Source organism: Delphinus delphis, chromosome 11, assembly GCF_949987515.2.
Source record: "Delphinus delphis chromosome 11, mDelDel1.2, whole genome shotgun sequence".
NCBI classification, from domain to species: Eukaryota; Metazoa; Chordata; class Mammalia; order Artiodactyla; family Delphinidae; genus Delphinus; species Delphinus delphis.
In genome coordinates, this window is record NC_082693.1 from 40975652 (window position 1) to 40989985 (window position 14334).

General features: G+C 45.6%; 1 pseudogene; it reads left to right on the plus strand.

Annotated features, from left to right (window-relative positions):
• LOC132434292 (rabankyrin-5-like) overlaps positions 1 to 13107 on the plus strand; it is a 33965-nt pseudogene extending 20858 nt beyond the window's left edge.
• Positions 13108 to 14334: the final 1227 nt, after the last annotated feature.

The following is a 14334-nucleotide window of genomic DNA, read 5'->3' on the forward strand; positions in this document are numbered from 1 at the left end:
GGAGACCAGGGAACTGGAGGGCTTCTGCTTGGGAGACGTCCCCAAGTCTAGAGAGGCAAGAGGCTGTTGCAGGGTCTGGCCTATCCCTAAGCCCCTCAGGACATGGGGTGCCTCAGACCCTGTTAGTGCTGGGTGAGCAGAGAGTTCACCATTTCTCCACTGAAATGGAGGCCTGTTGACGTTCTGTGGCCAACCACGTCCCCCATGTTTGCTTTGGAGAGATTGTACCGAGTTCCCTAGTGAGGTCTTCCCTGTTGCATATAAAGAGTGCCTCTGTAACCTTCCTTTGTGCAAATCTTTGGCCATTTTCCTAGGGTTACCTGCTAGAAGTGGAACTTGCTGTGTCAAAGGCTATGAACATTAAGGTTTTTTTTTTTTTTTCTTGTGCTGTACGCGGGCCTCTCACTGCTGTGGCCTCTCCCGTTGCGGAGCACAGGCTCTGGACGCGCAGGCTCAGTGGCCATGCCTCACGGGCCCAGCCGCTCCGCGGCATGTGGGATCTTCCCAGACCGGGGCACGAACCTGCGTCCCCTGCATCGGCAGGCGGACTCTCAACCACTGCGCCACCAGGGAAGCCCTATTAAGGTTTTTGATTCTTATTCCAGGAGGCACTATTATCCATTACGAGAAAAGAGATGTAAAAAGTCCCCACCCTTGTTGGCTAGGAGAGGGCTGATGGCTAAATAACTAGAGTAAGAGGTGACCTGTTTTTCAGCCATATCACAATGTCTATAATAAATGGAATTAAGACCATAAAATGTGGTGTGGGTGCAGCAGATCACATAGCATTAAACAAATTGGACTGCCTGGTTCCCTGAAGATACATGGGTCAGAAAGCACCAGAAAGACCTAATGGGGTTATCAGGGTGCTTCCTTGAATATAGGAAGTGTCGGGACAGTAACAACTGAAGTTGCATTTACTGAAGGTGACTTTTGTGTAAACAGGGTTAGGACCGGAGGAGGGCAAAGAACTAGCATTTCTCTCTCAGGGAGCTCTTTGTTGAATGAGAGAGATCACCAGCTACAAATCAAATTATCCCAGGAGGGAAAGTCTGTCCTGGCGTAAGCAAGAGCATCCTAACATTCTATCCACAGTTGGAATGGTTAATGCACGTGGAAGCTCCGTGGAAGCCGTAGAGCATCGCTGGCGTGGGGTGCAGTGGTAGGCACTAGGGGATCAGAGATGAAAACTCAGTCCCTATCTGTGAGGAGATATCAGTCTACTGCACAAACCTTCTAGAATGAGATAAGACCCGTACTGTAATAGAGGGACGTTATGCAGGAGGTCCAGGATGGCACAAAGGAGGGAATGATTAACTTCCCTGCTGGAGGAAGAGGCGAGGTGACCTGGTTTGCGAAGAATGAGTAGAAGTTTGCCAGGTGGGCAAGTGGGGGAGACACAAATAGAGGGAGGGGCATACGTGTGACCTGGGTGGCCCCCGGAATTTGGAGTGCAAATAACATGCCCCAGCTTGTCCCCAGGATTTAGTGCTCTAGGCCCCTTGGCCTGCCAGAGCAGATCCAGAAGCTTAGCCTGGGGCCCTCTGAGGCTCCATTCTCTCCCCAGCATCCCTGTGGTCACTAGTGTTGAGTAGCGGCAGAGCTAGAGGGGTGCAGGGTAGGCGGGCTTGTTGCAGAAGGGGGCCAAAGTTAACGAGGAGGAGCCAGCCCAGCCAGCTGGTCCTCAGGGCAAAGTTGGAGGCATGTGAAAGGACGAGGGTGCTGCAGCTCTGTCTTGCCCTGAGAGGTCATTGCACTCCTGGCTGGACCGGTCAGAATTCCCTGTTTAAAACTCTTTTGGCTTTTCCACTAGGCCACTTCCAGCGGGTAAGCAGCCTCCTGCCCTAGGGGCGTGGAGTGCACAGATTCTAATTGTAGACGTCTGTATCTGTTTCTTATGACTGCTGTGACAAAGTACCACAAACTGGGTGGCTTAAAACAGAAATTTATCGTCTTACAATTCTGGAGAAATCTGCAGGGTCATGCTCCCTCTAAAACCTGTAGGGGGACCCTTCCTTGACTCCTCCTAGCTTCTGGTGGTTGGCCATCCATCTTTGTCATTCCCTGGACCGGCGACACATCGCTCCAATCCTCCATCTTCACATGGTGTTCTCCCTGTGTCTCTCCGTGTCTTCACATGGCTGTCCCTTTATAAGGACACCAGTCATATTGGATTCGGGACCTCTGCTACTCCAGTGTAACCTCATCTTAATTAATTCAACCTGCAGTGATCACCTATTTCCAAATAAAGTCCCATTCTGAGGTCCTGGGAGTTAGGACTTCAACACATCTTTTTGTTGCTGTTGGTTGGGTGGAGGCATAATTTAACCCATAGCAGCGTCTCTCAGACACACGGCAGAGCTTGCAGGTGGTAAGGAAAGTCTGGCAGCTCCCAGGGCTCTGAAGTGCAGCTCAGGGGTGACAGCCCGGGAACACAGTGTTTACGTTTTTTTGCTTGCAGACCCAAGGCTGCCTGCAGTTGTGGCTACAGGAAGGTGTGGGCTCCAGGGAGCTGGGGCTCTGCCACACCGCAATGATGCTGGGTCTGGAGGAGGTTGTAGAGTTGAGTCCCTGTCAAGGGAGCCATTTGGGGGCTTTTTCACAGCCATTCTTCAGGGAAAGAGGCCCCCAGTGTAATACTCACTCCAGAGAGTTTTCCTTCCAGAACAGGTAAGGCGTGAAAAGGGATCTAACTGGAGACCCAGGTTTGTTTGTTTTTTCCCCAGAGTTTTCCTAGATATTTTTGTTTGCCCATTAAAAAACTAAACCTTGTTGGTAATTTTATTGTGATGTCCTGTAATTTATAGATGAATAAGAAGAGGATTAACAGCTTTAATAAAATCGAGTTTTTCCTACCAGATGCAGCGTGTGCCTTTCAATTTACTCAAGACTTCTTTTGCGCCACTCAGTAATAGTTTTCATATTCTTGCATGTTACTTTTCTGCTTGATCTCTTCATCTCTTCGCTATGACTGTAATGGGAATCTTTTCTCTCATGCTATTACCTCATCAGTTGTGCTCTGTGTTATAGGGAAGCTATTGAGTTTTGCATAATAATCTTGCACCCAGCCACTTTTCTGATGCCTCTTGTTTGCAATAGTTTTCAGTCGATTCCCTTAGGTTTTCCAGGTTTACAATGATATAATTTAGTCTATTCCTTCCTGATCATTTATCTATTTTATTTTTTTCTGTCGTCGAGGTCTGTTGGCTAATTCCCGCCCTATCCATTAACACTGGTGACTGTGGTCATCTTTAACTAGTTTCTGACTTTACTGGGAATACTTCTATTGTTTCCCTGTTAAGAATGGTGCTGGATTTGATTGTTCCAGTCAGAGTCACCCACAAATGCATCTGCGCTTGGATTTATTAATCTTTTTTTCTTTTTTAAAATAAATTTATTTATTTATTTATTTAAGTTTGGCTGTGTTGGGTCTTCGTTGCTGCGCAGGCTTTTCTCTAGCTGTGGTGAGTGGGGGCTACTCTTCGTTGCGGTGCACAGGCTTCTCATTGCAGTGGCTTCACTTTGTTACGGAGCACGGGCTCTAGGTGCGCGGGCTTCAGTAGTTGTGGCTCGTGGGCTCTAGAGCACAGGCTCAGTAGTTGTGGCACACGGGCATAGTTGCTCCGTGGCATGTGGGATCTTCCCGGACCGGGGCTTGAACCCATGTCCCCTGCATCGGCAGGCGGATTCTTAACCACTGTGCCACCAGGGAAGTCCTATTCATCTTTTTTAATGGAGGGTATTTCTTTGAAACTTTCTTGTCTTTCCTTCCCCCATCCATGGTTTGGATTTTCTATGTCTTCTAACAATCTTTCTTTTTATAGAGCATTTGCCATTTAATTGAGTTTTTCCGTTACTTACACAGAATTGAGTACATATTCTTTGCATCAGTGAGGTTATTTATATCATCTCTTATTTTTCACACTTATGCTTTTTCACTTACCTGCCCCTCCTCACACTATGATTTGGTTAACTGATAGTTTATCTTTTTTTTTTTCTCTAAAGAATTAGTTTCGAATATACATTTTCCCAGATTTATTGAGATATATTATTATATTGACGTATAACATTGTGTAAGTTTAAGGTATACAACCTGATGATTTGATATATATGTATATTGTGAAATGATTACCACAATAAGGTAATCCATTACATCACACAGCTTTCAAGTATATAGTGCAATATTTTTAACTATAGTCATCAGCTGTACATTAGATCCCCAGAACTTATTCATCTTATGACTGGAAGTTTCCTTCTTTTTTGTGACTACGTAATATTCTTCTGTGTGTACACATCACTTTTTTTTTTAACTGAAGTATAGTTGATTTATAATGTTTCAGGGGTACAGCAAAGTGATTCAGTACTATATATATACATTTTTATATATATGTATATATATATATTTTTCAGATTCTTTTTCATGATAAGTTATTATATGATATTGAATACAGTTCCTTGTGCTATACAGTAGGTCCTTGTTTATTTTTTTATATACAGTAGTGTATATCTGTCAATCCCAAACTCCTAGTTTATCCCTTCCCCCTTTTTCCCCTTTGGTAACTATAAATTTGTTTTCTATGTCTGTGAGTCTATTTCTGTTTTGTAAATAAGTTCACTTGTATCATTTTTTAGATTCCACAGATAAGTGATATATGATATTTGTTTTTCTCTGTCTGACTTACTTCACTTAGTATGATAATCTCTAGGTCCATCCGTGTTGCTGCAAATGGCATTATTTCATTCTTTTTTATTGCTGAGTAATATTCCACTGTATTTATATTCCACATTTTCTTTATGCATTCATCTGTTGATGGACATTTAGGTTGCTTCCATGTCTTGGCTGTTGTAAATAGTGCGCTATGAACACTGGGTGCATGTATCTTTTCGAATTAGAGTTTTCATCTTTTCTGGATATATGTCCAGGAGTGGGATTACTGGATCATATGGTAACTTTATTTTTATTTTAAGGAAACTCCACACTGTTTTCCATAGCGGCTGCACCAATTTATTGTACATTCGCACCAACAGTGTAGGAAGTTTCCCTTTTCTCCACACCCTTGCCAGCATTTATTATTTGTAGACTTTTAGATGATGGCCATTCTGACCCCTGTGAGGCGATACCTTATTGTAGTTTTGATTTGCATTTCTCCAGTAATTAGAGATATTGAGCATTTTTACATGCCTGTTGGCCTGTCTCCTTTGGAGAAATGTCTATTTAAGTCTTCTGCCCAATTTTTGGTTGGGTTGTTTGGGTTTTTTTGATATTGAGATATATGAGCTGTTTGTATATTTTGGAAATTAATTCCTTGTTGGTCGCATTTTTTGCAAGTATTTTCTCCCATTCCGTAGGTTGTCTTTTCGTTTTGTTTATGGTTTCCATTGTTGTGCAAAAGCTTTTAAGTTTAATTAGGTCCCATTTGTTTATTTTTGCTTTTATTTCCATTACTCTAGGAGGTGGATCAAAAAAATATAGCTGCGGTTTATGTCAAAGAGTGTTCTGCCTATGTTTTCCTCTAGGAGTTTTATAGTTTCCAGTCTCACATTTCGGTCTTTCATCCATTTTGAGTTTATTTTTGTATATGGTGTTGGAATATAGGACTTTTATGTCCCTTCCAACAATTCTCAGAGAACAGGGACAAGAAGTTCTGGAGAGATGCCAACAGATATCTAGATTATAATCAAATTGTTGGGACTTTCCTGGCAGTCCAGTGGTTAAGAATCCACCTTCCAATGCAGGGGACGCAGGTTTGATCCCTGGTCAGGGCACTAAGATCCCACATGCTGTGGGGTGACAGCCCGTGCGACGCAACTCCTGAGCACTCGAGCCACAAGTACAGAGCCCGTGTGCCACAACTACAGAGCCCATGTGCCACAACTACAGAACCCATGTGCTCTGGAGCCTGAGCACCGCAACTACTGAGCCTGCTTGCCACAACTAGAGAGAAGCCTGCACGCTGCAACGAAAAGCCCGCATGCCACAACGAAAAGATCCTGCATGCCACAACAAAGATTCCACATGCCACAACTAAGACCCGATGCAGCCAAAAATAAAACAAATAAATAAATATTAAAAAGAAAACAAAACAAAAAACAAATTGTAATGGCCCTTGTTCATTTTGCCTACCCCAAACAAAGCTGAGTGTTTCTATATCTGCTTCAAGGCTGGATTTTTTTTCTCTGCTATTCATTGACTGACCATCTCATAGTCCTCGTTGTTTGTGGTAAATCTAGCAAATACTCTTTCTTTCTTATATTGTATAAGAAAGGACCAGAGAAACTCTACCTTCTTTAAAAAGGAGGCTGGCCTTTTCAATTTGGCAAAAGATTAGAGGTAGAAAAAGGTAAAACCATGAGATACATTCAAATTCTATGTCTAGCCCCTTTTGCCCCAGCCCAAATGCTGAATAGGTCTCTTTTCTTTTTTATTAACTGCAAAATAAAAGGCCTCAAGGGGTGTTTCAATGCGAGTAGAAGTAGCTCGGGTTGAATTTATATCTATGTCAGATAATATGTTTCTAGAGATAAGAGGCAGTAATAGTTATTTTCAGAACTTCATGAGAGTTTGTTCAGTAAACTAATGAATGGGTATCACTGACAAGCTTTCCAAAGTGGAAATTATATGAAGCTGTAATCTGATGGGAAAGGGTAACAGAGGGGAAGCCCTTGGTTTCTGCTCTGGGGAGTTCATGTCAATTCTAAAGGAGATTCACAATTCACTGTTCAACTGAAGGCAATTCAACTTTATGCAGGAAACGGCTGAATGGAATTATATGTCTAGGAATCCGCACAATGAAGTGGAAAGCCTGAGTAGTTCTTGACCCAGCTCTGCTACTAACTGGCTTGGGCAAGTCCCTATTTTAGGCACATTTCAGCTTTCTAGTCTGTGGAGTGTTCTGTGTACAATGACAGACCCGTTGGAGAGAAATGAGATAAGGTGATAAAAACACTGAGCATATAGAATTATACAGATGTGCGGTATTGAATTTGCAGCCACCTTAAGGATATACTAGGCCTACTGGCTACAAGTGAAATAAGAACTTCCCTGCTTAGCATAACAAGCTCAAGAGGTCTTATCCCCAAGAAGGTAAGATATGGAGTGAAACCACTGTAAACAGGCTTGATTTCTAAGCAGGGCGAGGTTTGGTTAGAAACGGATAAGATAAATGTATTGAATGAATACAAATGTGTTCAAATCTGATATCAAGGACTCGGCAAGTGGTCCTTGGTTAACACCTGTTTCTCCTAAATTCCTGAATGACTTCCTTCCTATGTGGATCTGGAAATCCCAAAGTTTTTTTCTTCAAGGCCTGCTTTTCTGTTTTGTTCTGATCCCTCTATAAGTCCTTTCCTTCTGCCTCTGTCCAAATATCTCAATTGTGATTCCAGAGAAAGCAGAACGTAGGTTTCTGCCAGTTTACGTGGGTTCCGTCTACCAGAACCTTACTTTAGTCTGGAACAAGGTGTAAATGAGTACAGTATAGGAAATTTCTTTTATTCTTTCTTCTTTTTTTCTTTTTTTTTTTGGCTGTGTGACTTTCAGGATCTTAGTTACCCGACCAGGGATTGAACCTGGACCCATGGCTATGAAAGCACCCCACACTGGACCGCCAGGGAAGTCCCCAGTATAGGCAGTTTCTAGGATGATGATGACAAATGGAGGGAGAGTGATTTTCCCAGTCAAGAGTCAGTTTTTGTGGCGCTTCATTGTTCTTCCCTATGATGTGTGGTGTCCCAGGATGGCAGCGTGCTGTGAACAAAGAAAATCGTACTCCGTAGTCTCTTTAGATATGCTGTGACTTGGTAAGAGCTGAAGGCATATCGTGCACCTGCATACCTTTTCAGCTTGACAAAGAATAGTGTCTCTCTCCCCCGCCCCACTCCCTTCACAGGAAATGCTCCCATACAAACGCACAGCAAGCCCTAATTAAGTCTTTCCTCGGATCCTGACGTCTTTTCCTCCAACATTTCCTTGGGTGTAGATGTATAAGTAAGAGGAAGCAGGAGAAAGCAAATCAGGTATAAGATGCAGTTGGGAATTGGGAGCTCCCTAACGGTAAGAAAAGACTAGAACCTCTGCCCTGGCGGCTCTTTTTTTTTTTTTTTTTTTTTTTGCGGTACGCGGATCTCTCACTGCCGTGGCCTCTCCCGTTGCAGAGCACAGGTTCCGGACGCGCAGGCTCAGCGGCCACGGCTCACGGGCCCAGCCGCTCCGCGGCATCTTCCCGAACCAGGGCACGAACCCGTGTGTCCTGCATCGGCAGGCGGACTCTCAACCACCGCGCCACCAGAGAAGCCCTGGCGGCTCTTTTGACAGTTTAAACAGGGCAAGAAATATGGTAAGTTGATGGAGAAATTAAGATGCTTTAGATGGAAAGGTTGGTTGCAATGATGTGAGAACACTTTTCTCAGACCTTCTGAGTTTCTTGTGTTTGCGCCTTTTTTGTCTCTGAATAAGAGAATTTCAATGTTTTCCAGCCAATGTTTAAAAATAATGTAGGCGCTCTTTCCCTGCTTCGCGCGGAGGGGGAAGCTCGGGCGCATTCAAGATTCGGCTCCACCTGTAACCCACCGCCGTGGCCGAAGAAGGCATTGCTGCTGGAGGTGTAATGGATGTTAACACTGCTTTGCAAGAGGTGCTGAAGACCGCCCTCATCCACGGTGGCCTAGCCCGTGGAATTCGCGAGGCAGTCAAAGCCTTAGACAAGCGCCCAGCCCATCTTTATGTACTTGCATCCAACTGTGATGAGCCTGTGTATGTCAAGTTCGTGGAGGCCCTTTGTGCTGAGCACCAGATCAACCTGGTTAAGGTTGATGACAGCAAGAAACTAGGGGAATGGGTTGGCCTCTGTAAAACTGACAGAGAGGGAGAACCCTGTAAAGTGGTCGGTTGCAGTTGTGTGGTGGTTAAGGACTATGGCAGAGTCTCAGGCCAAGGATGTCATCGAGGAGTACTTCAAATGCAAGAAATGATCCGATAAAAAAACTGGGCTCTTGTTCCTCATAAATTAAAATAATAATAATAATATAGGTAAGGTGCCTAGTGGAAAATTTGGGGCTTTTTTTACTTACCTGAAAAGAGAGTCCCACAGACTTTACCATGTCCCCGGGGGTTCAAGACCTAACCTCTCCCCACCAAAGTCTAAGAACACTGGTATTAGAGAAGGAAGGATGCAGAGACAAAGTTGGAAGGATAGCCACATTTGGAAGCCACGAAGAGAGGGTGGGAGGCTACAAAAGTTAGGGAAGGACAAAAGCCCAGGCAGCCCCGTGGGAGGCAGTAGGTGGTTAAGCGTGTGCACTCTGCAATCAGATACATCTGAGCTGAGAGCTCAGCGTCTCCATTTATTAACTGTGCTTGCTGCGTGAACTGGGGCAACTTACATCTCTAAGCCTCAGTCTTCAGTGTTCTCATCTGTAAAATGGGATGATAGAACCTACCTCATAGAGTTGCTGCAAGCCTCCTTGCTTCCCTGTGGGGTGTGTGTGTGTGTGTGTGTGTGTGTGTGTGTGTGGTCTCTGTCTTTACCCATATTGTGCATTTTCCTGTCCATTTTATGACTCCTTCTAGGCCAAGAATGCTGTTTTTTCTGCTTTCTTTAGAAGAATAATCAGTGTGAGGTGGTGTCCTTGGCTGAAAATCCTCCTTCTAGCTCCTCCCACGCCTCTTTGCTGGCCAGGCTGAGAGCAGCGTATCTGCACTTTTCCAAGCAGTGTAGGGAGCAGTAGTGGCTGGAAGCCTAGAACCTGGACCCTGGAGCCAAGCGAGCTAGACTTCTTTGGGAAGGAGAGACCAAAACAGCCCTGGGAGGGGAGAGCCTATCTGCAGCGCTCCAGAGAGCAGCTGCCTCAGGGCAGCCTAGTTCCTTTTGTAATTTGCGCAATAGACCAGAAGATGGGGCTCTTGACCCTGAGTCAAGGGCCAGAGGCTCAGACTTTTTCTACATTTGAACTGGAGGAAAATCAGATCCACTAGAGCTCCCAGGAATCCTCTACCTCCTCATTCTCCCTGCCCTGACCACTCATGCCCACTCTCATGAGAGTACCACGGGAGCTGGCTTTCTAGGGAGTGGGGAATGGAGGACACATCTTCCCTTTGGTTGCCATCCTTGGCCCCTCCTGAATTACCACGTTACCAGAGTCCGTATAAATGACCCCCTACCTCACGTTTCCCCCTCTAACCCATCTTGCCCCCAGTGGCAGATTTCAGCAATGGTACCATTTATATAGGACAGCGTTGCATTGTGGCCAAGAACTCTAGAATCAGACAGATTCATCCTTGACTCATCTCATCAGATGAGACTCTCCTCACCTCCTCAGAGAAGCCCCCCTGACCACCCCATCTAACGTAGCTCTCCCCACCCCCATGCCCATTACTCTATCACATAACTTTGCAATTTACTTCACAGCAGGTCTTATAACCTGTAACTGTCTTGTCTTTTTACTTGTTTGCTGTCTCCCCACTAGACTGTAAGGCTCAGGAGGTCAAGACCCTGTTTGTTTTATTGCTGTTTCCCTAACACTCAATGCTGAATACACAGATTCTCAGTAAATATGTTCTGAATTAATAAATGATCAAATCCCAGCTTCATGACTGCTTACCTTGAGAAAGCTGCTAAACTTCTCAGCCTCAGTTTTCTTACCAGTGAAATGGAGAAATAATGGAGAGTTAGGAATATTAAATGACACAGTGCATTTAAACCCTGGGCCTGGTGCATGGAAGTGTTCTTTAAAATTTTCAGCAGTGTCCTACTTTCTATCACATGAGAGAAAAAAAAGTCTGAACTAATTAGCTGGCTCTCTATAATTTGGTCATAGTTTTTCTTTACCACAATTTTTACTTCCTACTGCTCTTCTCTATAACTTTCTGCTTTGGTCCAAGTTGTGGCTATCCTGAATGGGTCATGTGCATTCCTATTGTTAAATCTTTGCCCAAGAATTGAGATGCTTGCTCTCCTTACCTTGGCTCGACTGTTTTCAGATTTAGCCCAAACCCATGTCCTCTGTGTCATGTTCCTAAAGTGTCCCAAGTCATAAAGATCATTTTCTCTTCTGAATTTTTATAAACTTTGTTGTTTATATTACTCATATGGCTCTTGTTTTATGTTCTATTATCTTGTCATCATATTAACATATATACTATTTCCATGATTAGACTGTAAGCCCTTTGGAGATATGCATTTTATTTTATTTTTTAATTAATTTTTATTTATTTATTTTTGGCTCCGTTGGGTCTTCGCTGATGCGCGTGGGCTTTCTCTAGCTGCGACGAGCAGGGGCCACTCTTTGCTGCGGCGTGCAGGCCTCTCATTGTGGTGGCCTCTCTTGCTTCGGAGCACGGGCTCTAGGCGTGTGGGCTTCAATAGTTGTGGCACTTGGGCTCAGTAATTGTGGCTCGTGGGCTCCAGAGCACAGGCTCAGTAGTTGTGGCTCACGGGCCTAGTTGCTCTGCGGCATGTGGGATCCTCCCAGATCAGGGCTCAAACCCGTGTCCCCTGCATTGGCAGGCAGACTACCAACCACTGTGTCACCAGGGAACTCCCTGTATTTTATTTTAGATTTCTCTGCATCTTCAGTGCCATTTGGGCTTGTCCTTAGTAGGTGTTCAATTTGTTTTTGGTTAGACTGAATTAAAAGCACATATATTCACTTACGTATTTAGAAATTATGTATACATATATATACAACTTGTATAACTTACATATTTATAGCTATGTTCTATGTGCCCAGCATTCTTTTGAGGCTCTGTGAAGTATACAGAAGGGCATAGGAAAAATAATTTTGCCTTCAAAAACTTACAATATTATAGTAAGCTAAAGTCAACATTTAATGAAAGTACTTAACCACAGCATGGTAACTGCTATAAGAAAGTTATGGGGTGCTATGAAGATTCAGAGGAGGGAGTGATAACATCTCTTAGGGGTGTTGGGGAGAGTTGAGGTTTCTTGGAAGAGGTAGCCTTTGAGACTAACTTTGAAGGATGATTAAGATTTAGATGGGCAAAAATGGGGGTGAATTCCAGATTCAAGGGACAGGATTAGTGAAGTGATGAATTAGGGAAGAGACTGTGGCAATGAACACTAAGAAACAGGACCAAGGCCTTAAACCAGAGACCAGGAACATGGTTCTGCCTCAGGGACACTGAAGCACAAACTTGTTTCAGATTTTCGGGCCAACACAAGGAGTGGTATGCAGGGGTTGAAACTTTAACATGCACCAACCATGCTATTTTCCCCAGATGTAGCTTCTTTGGAGGCTGATTTGCAACTGTTCTTTTTCCTTTAATAAGGTGGACTCACCTACAGTCTGATAGTGGACATAAAGCAAAAACCCCTTTTTCCTCCTCTTGGGGACAGAGAATTGGCTGGATCATGGCCAGCCTCTCTTTTCTTTTAAACCCAAATCAAACTGAATGTGTTACTCATGGGTTTCTAACCTTGCCTTAGATCAGTAGTTCTTCTGTTGTTAAATAATTTGCCTTAGATCATTTCTCGGAAAAGCTGGAAGCCCTTCTGTGGCATTATTTCATCAATCATCCTTAGCTCAACTCTGTGCTTGTACTGTCAACCTGAGACCCAGGGAGAAGACCTAAACTGCAGTGAGTCCATGGAGGGGATCGGATCACTGCCTGCCTGCTTCTCGTTAATACTCTTTAAGCTGACCGCTAGCTCGAGGATTAACAAGTAATTTTAGAAGGCCCTTCCCCCTCACCCTCAGTTCCTTCCTTCTGCAACCCCAAGGGATGGTTCCCCAGAATTTAAAAATCAACACCCAAAGAACAAAATCACGATAGACAAAACCGACACTTTCTCAGTTTTCAAGGGTCAGGTGCATCTACAAATAGAACCACGAAATTTTCAATCTCTAGCAAGCAGTCGGAAGGACCTTCAAACCCAGAGGCCCCTGAAGGGAGGGAGGCGGTTTCCATGGCAACCGGGCCCCGGAGCGGTTGGCTCTCCCGGCTCCCTCCTCCTCCTCCTGGTAGTCCAGGGTACCGCCGGACAGCGGCCTCCGGTGCTCCGCGCCCTGATTGGCCGCACAGGCCGCGCGTTGATTGGCTGCGGCGAGGCCTCGCGGGCCGGCGGCTATGGAGGAGGCGGCCGCGGTTGATGGTTGACTGCTGGCTCCAGGGTAGGGGTCGCCGCTCGGGCGATCTCCTCAAACCTGACCAGAGTGCTTGGACTGCTGACGTTCGGCCTGGAGCCCGCGGGCGAGACCTAGTTGGGCTCCGCCATGCGGGCCGGGAGTAACGAGCCGGACGGCGTCCTCAGCTATCAGGTAGGGCCCCGCCTCCCGCCCCTCCCCGGGGCTCAGCCTCCTCATCCTCTGCCCACCCTCCTTTCTCTGCCCCCGAGTCGGGGCTCCGCAGGCCACTCCCTGAGGGCGAGGGGAGGCCAGCTCGGGACACCAGGGGGCGCTCGGGGCGGTCGGGGATCGGGCCCGGGCTGCGAATGGGTGACCTTGGGCCAAAAGGGGGAGCCGCATCCTTTGCGTGGCCGGCTGAGGAGCCCTGACGGCCCGCGGCCGGTGACCTCTGTTCTCCTCGGATCTTCCTTGCTGGGAAAGAGGCTGGCTTCTGGCCTTGCCGTGTCCTGCTGGAACGTGGGAGAAAGGGTAGCCAGGGACCTTGCTCTGGTGAGGCATGTCTCCTCTTTGTGTTTTTCTTTCAGGGGGTTTCTGGTTCCTCACTGGCTCAGAGGAAGAGCTGGAAAAGACTTGAGGCTGAGACCAAACCCTAACCCTTGTCAGTGTGGTCAACTTTATGACTCCCTCCATCCCATTGCACAGCCAGCTGTCAAGTTCTGGATAGGGAAGTGGAAACGGGCTGGGGAAGTATTAAGGGGTCAGGAACAGGTGTTTATTTAAAGGAATGAGGAAACTAGGTTTAAGTAGCTGATAACCCAACTGTTGGGGTGGCTAATGTAAGGTAAAGCATTGGACTAGGGGTCAGAGACTGTAGGTTCAAATCCTACATCTGCCTCTCACAGGCTTTGTGACCTTGAGTAAGTCACTTGCCTCTTTGAACCACAGTTTCCGCATCTAGCAAAATGGGAATGATATTATCGGCTTTGCTTACCTCACAGGGTGATTTTGTGGACGAAATGAGGTGCTGTTTGTGAAAGAGCTCTGTAAAATGATGTTTATTGTGTGGCAACCAGTATAGGAGTGGGAGCTCATTGAATTCTCACTCCCCCCTTTCCTGTGCCCATCACGTGACGATGTGGTTACTGCTCTGGAAAGAGGTGTTGAAGGGAGGTCAAGTCTGAAGTGGAGGGCTGTGAAGAGAATGATGGACCTTCTCAGAAGGATGACAGGTCTTGAAACAAGGGTCATGTT